This window comes from Akebia trifoliata, chromosome 9, assembly GCF_017979445.1.
Source record: "Akebia trifoliata isolate Shusen 1 chromosome 9, ASM1797944v1, whole genome shotgun sequence".
NCBI lineage: Eukaryota > Viridiplantae > Streptophyta > Magnoliopsida > Ranunculales > Lardizabalaceae > Akebia > Akebia trifoliata.
In genome coordinates, this window is record NC_141383.1 from 13,335,953 (window position 1) to 13,354,046 (window position 18,094).

Below are 18,094 nucleotides of genomic sequence, written 5' to 3' on the forward strand. Positions count from 1 at the left end.
TTTATTTATTAATTTCGAATTTTTTAATTATGAACATTGTGAAATTACCGTTTTGCCCCCGAAGAGGACTTTTCACGTTTTAAGTCAGTTTTTGATGTTCTAGGATGTTTTAGAATCAGTTTTTCGTAAGGAATTCAATGGAAATGTTGGTTTGTATCCTTTATGAAAATTTTTATGTGAAATGATTGTGAACTTTATGAGGGGCATTTTCGTAATTTTGTCAAATTCTGTTAAAATTAGTGAAATGATCTATTTGGTTCTGATTTGTTATTTTATGTGTTCGAGAGAGTTTTCCTAAGCGTAACGTAGGCTCTAGGGTTGTTTTGATATCAGGGGTATTTTGGTAATTTGATCAATTTTTAGTGATTTTTATCGTGAAGCTTCTTTTTGGTCTGCAAGATGATGATTTCTATGTTTCTGGGGTCGTATTTTCCTAGCGTAGCGTAGTTTCTAAGGTTTTATCAATTCGAGATACCTCATCTGGATTTCTGAAACAAATCTGGTAACAAAATAAAGCATTGGAATACACATCCATCATTGGGAATCATTGCAATCGGGTTGACGAGTTGATTAATCAGGCGGATGTAAAAATGGGGTGTCTACAAAGTCTAAGAGACATTTTTCGACCACTTGATTTCCAATATGAATAAAAATTATCGGACATCCAGGATCCTTAAATTTTGGTGTAATCGTTTGTTGAAGGAGCGATGAAGCTTAGGCTGCCATGATGGCTTCTAGAGGAAATGGTGTTTTACTTTTAGCTGTGGTCAAATCGTTTAGAAATTTCGCATAAGAAGGTATCTACTTAATGGCATCTAGGAATGGGATATTGATATGCACATTTTGGAAGACTTCTAAGACACCCTCAAACTGCTTATCTTTTTTAGAATCTCTAAGGTGATGGGAAAATAGAGCTTTTGGAATTGACAAAATGATGGGAGGATTTTCCAAATCTTTCTCCTTTTCTTTTGGAGACACTATGAATTCTTTTTGAACTTTGTCCTCCTTTAGGACTTTTTCTCCCTTGTCAGTAGGTTGGACCTTGTTGTCCACCTTCTTTTCACAAACGCAAGGTGTGGATAGCCTGGAATGAGTCTTGTGGAGCTCCAGAATGGCTTCCTACTTCGTATTGACCTTTCGATCCATTTGGAATCAAAGGTTGACCTCTAGGGTTAGGGATAATCTGACAAGGAAATTGACCTTTTCTCTTCCACTTAAAGAGAGAGCTAACTGTCCCAACTGAACTTCCATCTTAGCTATGGATTGCGTAGTGACCTGGTTAATCTGAGTTTGATTTTGATGGGTTTGCTATTGAGTTTGGATAAACTATTGTTGCTGCCTCATCAACTTGTCAATCATAGATTTTAAGGACGACTGTTGTTGGGCAGGCTGATGGTAATTGGTCATGGGATCTGGTATGATGGCTTTACAATCTGTAGATTGTTGGGGCTGATAAGGAATTTGAGGAACAATGACTTGGTTTGTGGAAGAACCAGATTGCCTAGGAAAACTCCTATTGTAACCTGACGGACCACTAGATTTAATAGGTTCGTTCTATCTGTACGAGAAATTAGGATGGAACCTATTATCTAGGTGATACGTTTGGCTAAAAGAGTTCGGAGTTGGCTTCCTAAAAGTATAATAGCCATTAATCGTATTTGCTTGTTCAACTTTGATTTTTTGCAAGGTGGGATAATACTAGACCAAATAGTCGTTGTCGTCGCATATGACGCACAAAGAACTCGAGTCAACAGTCACTTTTGAAATTGTACGAGGATCTAGGTGAGGTTTGGATGCTGAGATGGTAAAGGCATCTAACTTCTTTGTGAGATTGTTCATCCTACTCACTAGACTAGACATGACATTTTTGAGATCAAGATCTGCCTTCATTTCATACATGTTTGTCTTCCTAACTGGATCGTCTCTATCAAACTCTTCCTGGTTAGTACTTTAATTTTGAGTACTCTCGACTAATTCTATGAGGAAATCGTATGCTTGATTGGGAGTCCGGATCACGAACTGAACCATATGCATTGACTTGACTAAGGTAGGTTGATTCATTCTTAATCCTCTGTAAAAACTTTGCACCAACTGTGCTTTGTCAATGCCATGGTATGGGCACTTGACCAATAAATCATTGAATCTTTTCCAAGTTTGGGAAAATTCATCCTCAGGACAGGCTCTAAAATTTCTAATGAAGTCCTTTATTTTTTCAATTTTGGCCACGGGGTAGAATTTGGTCATAAATTTCTTAGATAGAACATCCCAGCTATGGAATTGGGTGTTAAGGAGTCCAACCACGCAGTTGCATGGTTTTCCAACGATAATGGGAACAGAATAAACTTGATACTCTCCTCATCCAGATTCTGATTTCTAAAAGTTTGACATATAGTCAAGAATCGATTAAGGTGGGTGTATGGTTGTTCATACTCTAAATCGTGGAACTTAGGGAGCATATTGATAGTGGCAACCCTAATTTCAAATTGAGGTGCATTGTTCAATGGTAATACAATGCATGTAGGAAGAGATGCAGAAGCTGGAGTGAAGAGCTCATTGAGAGTTCGCTCTCGATCATCTATCATAACTACTAATGGTGTCTTGCGTATCCTACTAATGGGACGTTCGATCTCAGGATCAAATGGTTTTAACACGTTGTTCTGTGAATGTCTACCAAGCATGCAAATCACACAATCGATCAAACAATCACGAAAAGAAAAGACTAGACTTAGATAGGTTTCCTAAAGATAGACAACTCATAACTAGGTAAAAAAGTGCAACTAGCCTTCCAACTTGGCTCTATAAAGTCAATTTTGAATCATTCGGATCTCTAGATCGGAGGTGACGCACAATGCATAAGTAAGGACACTCTTAAATCACCTTCGTTTCTTGAATAGATTGAGTCTATCCCCTTAAAGGACAAGATCTTACTAGATACAAAAGATGACTAAGAAAGACAATTGGCACAACTTGAAGTGGAATTTCTCTTATTGAGCTCGTGGGTCCTATAGTCAAGTCTAATTGATTTTAATTAATTTGATTGGATTACTAGTGAGTTGATTATCCTAATTAGAGCAAGAAATTGGTAATGACTTCCAATCCTTATCTTATCATGCCATCCCTAGGAGAGGGGTGCTCTTTACTAATTAATTAATTATTCTACGTGTGTGCAAATTGGAAAATAACATACAAAGGCAAGGAGTAACTCACTAGCATAGAGAGACGTGGGTGTTTCGAGATTATCTCCCGTGATAGACGGGGTGAAGACGGTTTGAGTCGACTTAGGCCACCAATTCCAATTTTGGTGTGCGAACCTAAGGAGCCGTGACGGTATTGTCCCTCCATCGTTGAAAGCGTCCTCGATCCGCGGGGTGCGCGGATCCGCTTTTGACCCTTGAAGCTTGGGAGTCGCCACCTAGTTATTACGGTCGAGGAACCAAACTGACTCTAAAAAAGGAAAATATTACTAATCTACGAAAGTAAAAAGGGTCCGGGGATCACGTTACGGGGTTGGAAGGTGTTAGGTACCAACCCCACCCAACAAACGTCGGACTCTACTAATTCCCAAATAACCTACATCGCTAAAAGACTTAAGTAATAATAAAAAAGTTAATAAATCTATACCTTTTCGAAAATAATATTCTCGTTCTCTCAGATCTGATAGAGTAACTCCTTGTACAGTATTCCTTGCTTCGGTCTATCTCTGGATCCGATTTCTGATCTCCGAGGTAAGGTATCCCTTCCTTAGAACTAGATTCTTTGGATTTGTTTATGGATTTTTGGGGTGTTTTTGAAGGGCTTCTAGGTGTTTTCAAGCTAAAATCGAAGTATAGGTGTTAGGTAAGGAGTTGGGGCTTCAAAACTAGGGTTAATGGGAGGCTAGAGGGACCTTTCGACCTACTTCTCTTGGGGTTTATGATTTGATCCAAAAATAAGGTGTGAGGACCCCTATTTATAGATTTTTTTAAGGGTTGATTTAGAAAGAATTAGTGTTTAATTAGAATTATTTTAGTTAGAGTTGTATTTTAGTTAGACTTATTTTAGGTAGAGTTATATTTTAGTTAGAACTGTTTTAGGTGGAGTTATATTTTAGTAAGAACTCTATTAAATAGAGTTATTATTTAATTGGAACTCTATTAGGGTTTTGACTTTTGGTCTTAGTTGATTGACTTTAGTCTTAATTGATTGACTTTAATATCTTGACTTTAGTCTTACTTAATTGACTTTAATTTTGACTTTAGTCTTATTTGATTAACTTTAATTTCTTGAATTTAGTCTTGCTTGATTGACTTTAATTTTTTGGAGAACCTCCCTCTATTATATCTTTAATTCTTTAGACCCCCAAATGGAGGGGTCCTTAAAGAAATATCTTGCGAACCCTCAATAATTTTGCCTGAGAGCCTGATTGATCGATTTTTTTAGGTCAAAATTTTAAATTAATTTCATAAATTTTTCATTTTAATTATTTAATATTTTATTTATTAATTTCAAAATTTTTAATTATAACAATTGTGAAATTACCGTTTTACCCCCGGAGAAGACTTTTCACTTTTTAAGTCGGTTCTCGATGTTCTAGGATGTTTTAGAAACAATTTTTCATAAAGAATTCAATGGGAATGTTAGTTTTTATCATTTATGAAATTTTTTGTGTGAAATGATCGTGAACTTTATGAAGGGCATTTTCGTAATTTTGTAAAATTCTGTTAAAATTGGTGAAATGATTTATTTGGTTTCAATTTATTGTTTTATGCGTTCGAAAGGATTTTTCTAAGCGTAATGTAGGCTTTAGGGTTGTTTTGATATTGCGGGTATTTTGGTAATTTGATCAATTTTTAGTGATTTTTATCGTGAAGCTTCTTTTCGTTTGAAAAATGATGATTTCTATATTTCTGAGGTCGTATTTTCCTAGCGTAGCGTGGTTTCTACAGTTTTGTCAGTTCGAGATACCTCATCCAGATTTTTGAAACATATCTAGTAACAAAATAAAGCATTGAAATAAAAATCCATCATTGGGAATCGTTGCGATCGAGTTGAAGAGTTGATTAATCAGGCGAGTGCAAAAATGGGATGTCTACAGATGCCCCTCTTTGGCAGAGGATTGAAGCAAACTAGATAGTATATCTATTTTGGTAGATAGTGCGATATCCGAATGCCAAAGCTAGTGATAGTTCATTTTGCAGCCTGATTTAGGAATTCGTTGGGGTGTTCAGATCCTTGAGCGTAAAACTCTCTTCGAACTAAAGAATTGTTAGGTCCTTGAGCGTCAAACTCTCACTGACGGTGTCAGATCCTTGAATTTTAGAAAATTCTCCTTGACTAATGTAACAACTGTGTAAGTGTGTGATTTCAAATCTAAGATAAATTTCAAAGAATTTAAGTTAGAACTGAGTAAAATCTGAGCATAATTTGAGCATAATCTGAGCATAAACTGGCATAACTTGAATATAAACTAAGCATAATTCCGAGAAATCCCTCGGCGGCATCTGAGCATAGTTCCGAGAAAACCCTCGGCGGTAACTGAGCATAATTTCGAGAAAGCCCTCAGCGGCATCTGAGCATAGTTCCGAGAAAACCCTTGGCGGCATCTGAGCATAATTCTGAGAAAGCCCTCGGCGGCATCTGAGCATAGTTCCGAGAAAACCCTCGACGGCATCTGAGCATAATTTTGAGAAAACCCTAGATGGTAACTAAGCATAATTCCGAGAAAGCCCTCGGTGGCATCTGAGCATAGTTCCGAGAAAACCCTCGGTGGTAACTGAGCATAATTCCAAGAAAATCCTAGGCGGCATCTGAACATAATTCCGAGAAAACCCTCGGCGACATCTGAGCATAATTCGGAGAAAACCCTCGGTGGCATCTGAACATAGTTCCGAGAAAACCCTCGGCGATAACTGAGCATAATTCCGAGAAAACCCTCGGCGGCATCTGAGCATAATTTCAAGAAAACCCTCAGTGGCATCTGAGCATAGATCCGAGAAAACCCTCGGCGGTAACTGAGCATAATTCCGAGAAAACCCTTGACGGCATCTGAGCATAGTTCCAGAAAACCCTCGGCGGTAACTGGCAGAGTAAAACTGAGAATGAAGGAATAAATCTGGGAAAGAAACGATTGAAAATAAATCTGGAAAAGAGTGATCGAATCTAAGAATGGATAGATCAGGGAAAGAATGAATGCCCTATCTCCTATTCCAAATGTGAGATCCAAAATGCTTTTGTTTGAACCTCAAGGTTTTATCCAAAAGTTTTATAAATTTAAAACTGAGTTTTTATTTCTTCTGAACCTCAAGGGTTTTTCGAAAAACTATTATCAAGAGGGTAACCTTAAGTTTGGGATTCCCATTAACTTTTAGGACAAAAATGTCCCTAGTTTGACAATAAACATGGCATTGAAGATAACTGAACGCATCATTAAAAAATGCCCATGGTATAAGGGGGAAAAGTTACATTAAAGAAGAAAGAAAATGCCCCTTGTATGAAGGTTTGAAATATTTGATTACCACAAGCACAATAAAGACTCAATTTTTAATTTTGATTAATTTTATTGAAGGTTTTGAGTCAGGCTCAAGAGAACAAAATTATTTTCTTTCGAGACTCATCATAGAATTTACCCTTATCTCCCTTGGTTCACTTGGGAAAGTAAATAATTTCAGATTGATCGTAGACAAGGTACTTGTGGCTTCCGAGTCTATGCCTGATTTAAGCTAAGTATTGAACTTGATTACTCGGACTTCTTGGACTGCTCTTAGCTTTTATCTCCCCGAAGATTTTCTTCTATTTTTCTTTGTTGTTCTCTAACTTTTGCCTAGATCGCCTTTTTCGATTTTCAATCTATCGAGCTTACTTTAGCTTTTGCCTAGATCGCCTTTTCAGGTTTTCAATCTAGCGAGGTTTTTTTTTTTTTTGACTCTGATTGTTGCCAAACTCCTTTCAGATTTTCAACCTTGCGAGCTTGCCTTCATTTTTGCCTAACTTGCCCTTTTTAGATTTTCAACCTAGTAGGTTTTTTTCTTTTCTTCCTTATGGAATTACTGTTTGATCATGTTTTGTATTTTCCCTGACTTTTCGCACGGTACTTAGGAGGACTTTTATAAGTAAGCTTAGGACTGGATATAAAAGGAAAGGGATTTTGAGGCTCAAAAACCCGAATGCCCCTTGTATGGCATTTCTTTTATTTTGCCTTAAATTTTCTTCCCCATTTTGAAGATATTTTTCTTTTCTTGATTTTTTATTGTGTGGGGAAATAGATTTTTTTTATTTTGATGTGGTCGGACTTGAAGTAATTTCTCAGGTTGCCTACGTACCCCAGAATTTTGGGATCAGACCAAAACGTAGTTTGAATCTTCCCTCCCTATGGTTAGGTGATCGGGCTGAGAAAGAAAAAGGCATAATTTTTCTTTTTGAAAAGGCTGCAAAGAGGTTGAGAAAGGATATGTTGAACTAGGTAACTGGGTCATATAAGGATTGATTAGGCTAAAGATGGCCTCTTTAAATGTAGTACCGTTTGATTTGATCAAGGTTGGTTGGTTGGTTCTGGTAATTCGATTCCATCATGATCTTGAAGCCTGACAGCTTTTCCTGGTAATATTTCCTTGATGATGAACATACCTCCCCAATTTGGTTTGAACTTCCCTCTGGGGTCAAAAATAGGTGCCCGATTCTCTTTGAGTACTAAATCCCTGACTTGTAAGTGACGGGCCTTGATCTTTTTATCAAACGCACGGGCGACTCTTCTTTGATAAGCTTGCACGTGATACAAAGCTCTTAGTCATTTTTCTTCGATCAAATTCAATTCTTCATACCGTTGGCGAACCCAATCCGCTTCTGACAACTGACTTTCTAATAAGACCCTGAGAGATGGAATTTCCATTTCAACTGGCAAGCCTGCTTCCATGCCATACACTAAGGAGTAAGGAGTAGCTCTAGTGGAGGATCGAATTGAAGTTCGATATGCCCATAATGCAAATTGTAGTTTTTCTGACCAATCTCGATGTGATTGACACATTTTCCTGATGATAGTCTTGAAATTCTTATTAACTGCTTCGACTGCTCTATTAGTCTGAGGACGATAAGGAGATGATTTGTGGTGTGAGATTTTGAACTTTGAACACAATTTGATAACTTCAGCTTTGAAGTGTGACCCGTTATCAGAGATCAGCTCCAAAGGTACCCCGTATCGACTGATGATGTTGGTATGGATAAACTTTGCAACTCGAGATGCGGTGAGGACAGCATAAGAGGCAGCTTCGACCCACTTGGTAAAATAATCGATAGCAACTAGAATATATTCATGCCCGTTTGATGCCTTAGACGATATTTTACCAATAATGTGAAATGATCGTGAACTTTATGAAGGGCATTTTCATAATTTTGTAAAATTTTGTTAAAATTGATGAAATGATTTATTTGATTTCGATTTGTTATTTTATGTGTTTGAAAGGATTTTCCTAAGTGTAATGTAGGCTCTAGGGTTGTTTTGATGTTAGGGGTATTTTGGTAATTTGGTCAATTTTTAGTGATTTTTATCGTGAAGCTTCTTTTTGTTTGAAAAATGATGATTTGTATGTTTCTGAGGTCGTATTTTCCTAGCGTAGCGTGGTTTCTACAGTTTTGTCAGTTCGAGATACTTCATCCAGATTTCTGAAACATATCTAGTAACAAAATAAAGAATTGGAATAAAGATCCATCATTGGGAATCGTTGCGATCGGGTTGACGAGTTGATTAATCAAGCGAATGCAAAAATGGGGTGTCTACAGTCGTCCTTTCTTAGTCTATTACAATCCAAGCTTTCTTGGATAATTAAAAATTTTACAATGAGTCTTATACAAGGGTTTCTAAAATAAAAAAAATAAACGTAACTAAAGATTAAGGGAAATTGAAAGAAAAGAAGAAAAAACAATGTTCACCACAAGGAGCAAAATATAAATGTTAGAGAAATGATAGTAAACGGACTCAAAAATAGAATATGAGTTACCAAAATCTTACTGATTTTGTCACATTCTATAGAAAATTTCGTTCTATCCCAAATCGATATATTATAATAGTTAATTGAAGATCAGAGCAGAAATTTACAATTAGTTTAAGTTTTGCTGTCTACGGTGAAAAGGAAAACGAGAATAACTTTTTTTCTATGTTTTTTCTTCTTTCTTCTCTCTTAAAACCTTAAGAATGCTTGAACTTACAGAAAGAAACAAAAAGAAAAAAATAAAATAAAAGAAATGAATTTCAAATCAAAACTTACCACTACTACCTTTACCTTTTCCCAGCAACAACGCTAAAATTCTGATGAGACTATCGTTGTTCTTCTTAAGAGTTAATATTAATCTTACTTTTACCTTACTTGTGGGACAAGTAGGGATCGAACCTAAGAGAAAGAAGAAGTAGATTTAAGTTAAGAAGATAAAATTCAAACTAACTAAAAGGAATTAAAATAGTTTTTCTTTGTATTTTTGAACTTATAAGAAGATGTAAAATTGCTAGAAACTGAACTAAACTAAATGAAATTAAAAATAAGTAAACTTATGAAATTAAAGTACCATTAGAGGTGGATCTACCTAGAATATGTTGATGATCAATTCCTAGTCTCTAGCCTTTTTATAACTCAATTGTAAGGGTTTGGTGTTAGCTCCTTAGATCGAAAAGTTTTGTAAATAAAATCAAATGAGGTAACATAAACAAAGTAGAATTCTTTAAAAACTTTCTACTACCAATTATCTAGTTTAAGCATACTTTATCTTGATCTAATATAAGCATAAAGTGTTTATATTAAGAATAAAAGGTGCAAGAAATCTTAAAAAGAACTTATAAGCATTTTAAATAAAAGAAAGGCATGAAATTAGAAACAACACAAGAACTTGCTCTAGGTTTTTTCACTCTCTAATGGAGGGGAGCTTAGCCTAATGTCATTGCAAGAGAGGGAAGATAAGAGATGAAAGAACTTTTCTTCATTTTATGGAGAAACTTACAACTTCTTCGTCTTCTATTTCTTACAAGACTTTTAGTCAAAAGAAAATAATTAGAAGATAAAAATATAAAAAATAAAAAAATAGGCTAAGAGCCTTAGATTAAAGGAATCTTGGATAAGAGAACCAGGAGAGACCTTTTCTCTAGAGATTGAGGCTCTATTTATAAAGAAAAATATGTGTAGAAGAGTCTAAAAATAGCCTCCACTTTTATTTGTACAAAAAGACAAAAAAGGGGAATATGAGTTAAGGATTAGGGCATTCCAAAGTGGATCAAATACTTTTGCCTTGAGATTTTGATTTTAAAATGTTGATTTTCTGCACAAGAAACACACGTAATTAGATTTATCTAGAAGATAGATTTATTTATGTATAATTAAGCTTAATTAAGATGCAACATGGTGTTTCGAGGCTTATCATGATTATTACCTTAATATGAAGAAATAGGGATAAAAATTAAGATAAATATCTGGAAATTGTGCATATAATTGAGTGTTTCAAGACACTCATCACTTAACAAAACGGTGAACGATTGAGCTTAGGTGCAATGATAACTTTGTAACCACATCAAAGGTAGATTATCAATTTTAGTGTTACCCCCTTGATAACATTTTAATGAATCCTGAGATTTTATTAAATTCTGTGCACCAGTCCATTAAACAATTCATTCATGCAATATTTATTCAGAAGGAAAATAATTTTATTGCATTCTAGAAAATTGACTAATAATATTTTCATTGAATAAAAGCTTTTACAAATATGATTATTTTTTGCAATCATTTTTTTAGAAAAACATATTTTAATATTTTTTCAAAGTCCATGCAAAAAATAGATTTTTTGTAAAAAAAAATTTTCTTTAGAAAAACATATTTCAGAAATTTTCTAAGGTCCATGCAAAAAATAGATCTTTCGTAAATCATTTTTCCTTCTTTTTCCTTTTTTTTGAAAAATATTTTTCTTCTTTCAAAATGGGTTGGGACCCGAATTTGAAAAAGAGTTTGAATACCACTTTAATTTAAATGGTTCAACCCATCATAATTGTTGGATTGAGATAGACTAGGTCATTATCAATCATTGTCACATTTAAAATGGATTCTTTATTTGGTTGGTGCACCAGTGATATGGTAGGCTTGAATCAGGTTAAACAAAAATTTGGTCATCTTGAGGACAAAACTGTAACTTCCTGATCTCAATATTTTTAAAGTCCAGTTTTGAAAGGAACCTTGGAACACTCACGATTAGTTCGAGTCGTGACCTATAGGGAGGTTTTTTAACTCTAGGTTTACTACATGCAATGCAATTTATTTGGCCACCCTTGCCCAAGTGTACCTATATACATCTTGAGTGTACTCAATCAGACAGTACGTGGTGACTTGGTTTGATATACTGTATAGGTGATAATTTAAGACTCCAACTCAAATCTCTGAAGTCAAAAGCAGCCAGTTTAATCCCCAGTAGAGAGGTGGCGCACGATGCTGAGTAAGGGCACTCTTAAGTCACCTCTCGTCTAGAATAGACATAGTTTATCCCCCTTGTACCGTAGTACATCGGGACAGGATCTCGCTTAGGCACTGATTTTAACCAAGAAGTGCAACTGATGAACTTAAACTACCTTTGATATACCATATAGGTACGACTCTAGGGTTGGTGAAAGCGCCCTCGATCCGCGGGGTGCGCGGATCCGCTTTTGACCCTTGAGGTTTGGGAGTCGCCACCTAGTTATTACGGTCTAGGAACCGATCAATGACTCTAAACGGATAAAAACTAATCTAAAACCAAAAAAACTGAATTCGGGGATCAAGTTACGGGGTTGGAAGGTGTTAGGCACCAACCCCGCCCGGCCAAAGCCGGTCTCTACTAAATTCCCAAGTAAATTACATTGCTAAAACCTAGATAAGAAAATATAAAAATAAAAGATTTACCTTTCCGATGGCAAGGACTTGGTTCCCTCAGATCTGACAAAAAGAACTCCTTGTACCGTGCTCCCTTGCTTCGTTCTGCTTCCGGATTTGACTTCGGATCTCCGAGGCAAGGTATCTCCTTGTTTTTTGAATCTGAACTCTTCAAGTTCGTTGCGGATTTGGGGATGTTTTTAGAAGGCTTTTGGGTGTTTTCTAGACTAAAATTGAAGGAGGGATGTTAGCTAAGGAGTTGGGGCTCCAAAACTAGGGTTTATGGGGGGCTAGGGGAGCTTCTAGACCTACTTCTCTTAGGGTTTATAATTTGATACGAAAATAGGGTGTGAGCACCTCTATTTATAGATGTTTTTAGGGGTTGATTTGGATAGAGTTAGTATTTAATTAGAGATCTTTTAATTAGAGTTGTGTGTTTTAATTTAACTTGTTTTAGGTAGAATTATGTTTTAATTAGAATTGTTTTAGGTAGAATTATTTTTAAGTTAGAACTCTATTAGATAGAGTTATTAATCAATTATAATTCTATTATGACTTTTGGTCTTATTTGATTGACTTTTAATGTTTTGATTTTAGTCTTAATTGATTGACTTTTAATATTTTGACTTCAGTCTTGCTTAATTGACTTTAATTTTGACTTCAGTCTCACTTGATTGACTTTAATACCTTGACTTTAGTCTTTCTTGATTTACTTTAAATTTTTGGAGAAGACCCCTCCATTATTTCTTTAATTCTTTGGACCCCCAAATGGGAGGGTCCTTAAAGAAATATCCCACGAACCCTCAACAATTTTGCCTGAGAGTCCGATTATCGATTTTTTAGATTCAAAATTTTAAATTAATTTCATTAATGGTTAAATTTAATTATTTAATGTTTTATTTATTAATTTCGGAATTTTTTATCATGAAAATTGTGAAATTACCGTTTTACCCCCGGAGAGGACTTTTCACGTTTCAAGTCGGTTTTTAATGTTCTAGGATGTTTTAGAATCAGTTTTCGTAAGGAATTCAATGAAAATTTTAGTTTGTGTTATTTATGAAATTTTTGTGTGTGAAATGGTTGTGAACTTTGTGAGGGGCATTTTCGTAATTTTGTCAAATTCTGTTAAAATTGGTGAAATGATTTATTTGGTTCCGATTTGTCATTTTATGTGTTCGAATGGGTTTTCCTAAGCGTAACGTAGGCACTAGGGTTGTTTTGAGGTTAGGGGTATTTCGGTAATTTGGTAATTTTTAGTGATTTTTATCGTGAAGCTTCTTTTTGGTCTGCAAGATGATGATTTCTATGTTTCTGGGGTCGTACTTTCCTAGCATAGCGTGGTTTCTAAGGTTTTGTCAATTCGAGATACCTCATCTGGATTTCTGAAACAAATCTGGTAACAAAGTAAAGCAATGGAATACACATCCATCATTGGGAATACTTGCGATCGGGTTGACGAGTTGATTAATCAGGCGGATGCAAAAATGGGGTGTCTACAGATGCCCCTCTTTGGCAGAGGGTTGAAGCAAACTAGATAGCAAATCTATTTTGGTAGATAGTGCGATATCTGAATGCCAAAGCTAGTGACGGTTCATTTTATAGCCTGATTTAGCAATTCGTCAAGGTGTTCGGATCCTTGAGGGTAAAGCTCTCCCCGAATTAAAAGGTTGTCAGGTCCTTGAGTGCTAACTCTCACTGATGGCGTTAGATCCTTGAATTTTAGAGAATTCTCCCTGACTAAAAATTGCAAATGTGCAAGTGTGTGCACTGTGTGAAACTGAGTAAAACCTGAGCATAAATTTAGCATAATCTGAGTATAAACTGAGCATAATTTGAATATAAACTGAGCATAATTTGAATATAATCTGGACATAGTTTCTGAGCATAGTTCCGAGAAAACCCTCGGCGGTATCTGAGCATAGTTCCGAGAAAACCCTCGGCGGTAACTGAGCAAAGTTCCGAGAAAACCCTCGGCGGCATCTGAGCATAGTTCCGAGAAAACCCTCGGCGGTATCTGAGCATAGTTCCAAGATAACCCTGGCGGTATCTGAGCATAGTTCCGAGAAAACCCTCGGCGGTATCTGAGCATAATTCCGAGAAAACCCTCGGTGGTATCTGAGCATAATTCCGAGAAAACCCTCGGCGGTATCTGAGCATAGTTCCGAGAAACCCTCGGCGGTATCTGAGCATAATTCCGAGAAAACCTCGGCGGTATCTGAGCATAGTTCCGAGAAAACCTCGGCGGTATCTGAGCATAATTCCGAGAAAACCCTCGGTGGTATCTGAGCATAGTTCCGAGAAAACCCTCGGCGGTATCTGAGCATAATTCCGAGAAAACCCTCGGCGGTATCTGAGCATAGTTTCGAGAAAACCTCGACGGTATCTGAGCATAGTTCCGAGAAAACCCTCGGCGGTATCTGAGCATAATCCAAGTTAACCCTTGGCGGAAACTGAGCAAAATCCAAGATAACCCTTGGCGGAGACTGAGAAAAATCAAAGATAACCCTTGGCGGTAACTGAGCAAAATCCAAGTTAACCCTTGGCGAAAACTGAGCAAAATTGGCAAAGGAACGAAGGACTTTTGGGAATGAATGAATGAATTTGGAAAAGATTGATCAGAGTGAATTGAATAAATCTGGAAGATACTGAATCTGGAAGAGAAATGATCGATTCAAAGAATGATTGGATCTGAAAAAGAATCTGGAGAACGAAAGAATGTCATATCTCCTATGTGAGATCCAAAATGCTTTCGTTTGAACCTCAAGGATTTATCAAAAAGTTTTAAAACCTGAATTTTTATTTCTTTCGAACCTCAAGAGTTTTTTGAAAAACTGTTATCAAGAGGGTTACCTTAAATTTGGGGTTCTCATTATTTTTTAGGATTAACATTGCTCAAAAAAAAATGCCTCTAGTTTGACAATGACCATGGCCTTGAAAATAATTGAACACATCATAAAAAAATGCCCCTAGTATAAAGGGGAAAAGTTACATTAAAAAAAGAAAGAAAATGCCCCTTGTATGAAGGTTTGAAATAATTGATTACCACAAGCGCAATAAAGACTCAACTTTTTAATTTTGATTAATTTTATTAAAGGTTTTGAGTCAGGCTCAAGAGTACAAAATTATTTCCTTTCGAGACTCATCATAGAATTCACCTTTATCTCCCTTGGTTCACTTGGGGAAGTAAACATTTTCAGATCGATCATAGACAAGATACTTGTGGCTTTTGAGTCTATGCCTGGCTTAAGCTAAGTATTGAACTTGGTTATTCGGACTTCTAATGTTTCAGCTCGGACCGCTCTCAGCTTGGGATCTTTTACTATTTTTCTTTGTTGCTCTAACTTTTGCCTAGATCGCCTTTTCAGGTTTTCAATCTAGCGAGCTTGCTCTAGCTTTTGCCTAGATCGCCTTTTCAGGTTTTCGATCTAGCGAGCTTTTTTTCTTCTTGGCTCTGATTGTTGTCAAAGTTGTCCTTTCAGATTTTCAACCTTGCGAGCTCGCCTTAATTTTTGCCTAAGTCGCCCTTTTCGGGTTTTCAACTTAGCAGGCTTCATCATTTTTTATCTTTTTATTTTGTCTCTAAACTTCTGGAGTTGCTGCTTGATCATGCTTTGATATCTTCCTTGACTTTTCGCACGGTACTTAGGAGGACTTTTATAGGTTGGCTTGGGACTGGGTATAAAAAGAAAGGGATTTTGAGGCTCAAAAACCCAAATGCCCCTTGTGTGGCATTTCCTTTTAAATTATTTCTTTTTCTTTAAATTTTCTTTCCCACTTTGAATTTCTTTTTCTTTTGAAATTTTTTTTTTTTTTGATTTTTTGTGTGGGAAATACATTTTTTTTATTTTGATGTGGTCGGACCTGAAGTACTTTCTCAGGTTGCCTACGTACCCCAGAATTTTGGGATCAGACCAAAACGTAGTTCGAAGCTTCCCTCCCCTAGGTTAGGTGATCGGGCTGAGAAAGAAAAAAGGCATCATTCATTTTTTTTTTAAAAGGCTATAAAGGGTTGAGAAAGGATATGTTGAACAGGGTAACTGGGTAATATGAGGATTGATTCGGCCAAAGATGGCCTCCTTAAATGTAGTACTGCTTGATCTGGTCAAGGTTGGTTGGTTCTGGTAGTTCACCTCCATCATGATTTGAAGTCTGACGACTTTTCCAGACAGTATTTCCTTAATGAATGAATTTCTCCAATTTAGACTTTCTGCTATAGTCGATGAGGAGTGTTCAATTTTCTGAAGTCTGATAGTTAAATCTTTGACTTGTAAATGATGAGCTTTGACCTTCTTGTCAAATGCACAGGTGACTCTTCTTAGATAAGCTTGCACGTGGTACAGGGCTTTAACTCGTTTTCTTCGATCAAGTTTAATTCTTCATACTGCTGACGAACCCAATCTGTTTCTAACAAATGATTTCCAATAAGACCTTGAGAGACGGAATTTTCATTTCAACTGGCAAGACTGCTTCCATGCCATACACTAAAGAGTAGGGAGTAGCTCCAATAGAGGATCGAATTAGGGTTCGATATGTCCACAGCGTGAATGATAATTTTTCTGACCAATCTCGATGTTATTGACTCATTTTCCTGATGATAGTCTTGATACTCTTACTAACTGCTTCAACCGTTCCATTGATCTAAGGACGGTAGGAGGATGATTTGTGATTCCGGATCTTCAACTTTGAACACACGGAGTAATGATTTAAGCTTTGAAGTACGACCCATTATCAGAGATCAGTTCAAAAGGTATCCCCATATCGATTGATAATATGTGATTTGCAACTCAAGATGTAGTAAGGATAGTGCTGATGTATTTTATAACATCTTCTTTGATTCCATCGATATAGACGAGTATCTATTCCGTGTTGAACAACACCCAAGCTTGTACCTAACATACCCTCATATGATCACACGATCAAGTCTTTTGAAATTTCTGAGAAAATTCATTATCCCCTTGTGTTCCTCTAGAAATAAGATGGCTTCTGAGAAAATTCATTATCCCCCTGTGTTCCTCTAGAGATAAGATGGCTTCTATTTGAATCTCTTTAGGAATTTATTTCTGTTCCGAGGTCAATGACCTTTGCTTTCTTGAGCCCGACTCTTATCTTCTTGTTCAGGAGAAAAATATATCCTTGAAGCTAGATTATTAGTTAATTCTTTAATGCGCTCGAGGTATTCAAAAATTTCCTTTATCCGATCAATTTCAGATGGGGCGATAGATACCTCTATAGACTCAACGAACTAACTTGACTCAATAGGAAAGAGTAGGCTCAATCTAAGGAAGACATGACCTTGCTGGAAAAAAGGACTCGAGCTAACCCAAATGACTCATGAAAACTCAAGACAAGTACCCATACAAGTTTGATTAGGGTTGAGGAATGAGATATTGCTTACAACCGGTAGGATTGAAGCACTATGATCTTCAAAGAACAACTGGATGATGTTGAGAAAATTTGAGGTCATTTCTGACTGTTGACTTGATATTGACGTTTACTCTAACTGACCGGATTTACAACCCTAGATAGACGATGGACGATTGAGCTTAGATACAATGATAACCCTTAAACCTCTTTGAAGGTGAATTTAACCAATTTCAGTGTCACCCCCTTGATAACATTTTAAATGAACCCTGAGATTTTATTGAATTTGGTGCACCAATCCATTAAAAAAATCATCCATTCAATGATTATTCAGAAGAAAAATAATTATGTTGCACTCTTGAAAAATATTGGAAAATAATGTTTTTATTTCACAAATCTGATTATTTTTTGCAACATTTTTTGGTAGTTTTCCAAGGTCCATAAAAACTTTTCATGCAAAAATAGATCTTTTGCAAATTTTTCCTTTTTTTCTTTTCTTTTGGAAAACATTTTCTTCTGGAAAACATTTTTTTTTTTAGAAAACATTTTTTTCTTAGAAAACATTTTTTTCTAGAGAATAACACTTTTTCTGGAAAACACTTCTTTTGGAAAATATTTTATTCTGGAAAATATATTTTCTGAAAAATGTTTCTTCTAAAGAAGCCTTCTTTTGAAAATAATCTTCTTTTTTTTTTTTTTGAAAAATATTTTCTTTTTCTTCTTTGAAAATTCGATTTCCATTTAGATTTAACTGGCCCGGTCCATCATGATTGTTGGATCGGGATGGACTGGGTCATTATTGTAAAAGAATGGACTCTTTACTGGGTCGGTGCACCCAATTTAATTTTCAAAAATAAAATTTCTTTGATCCTTGAGGACAATCA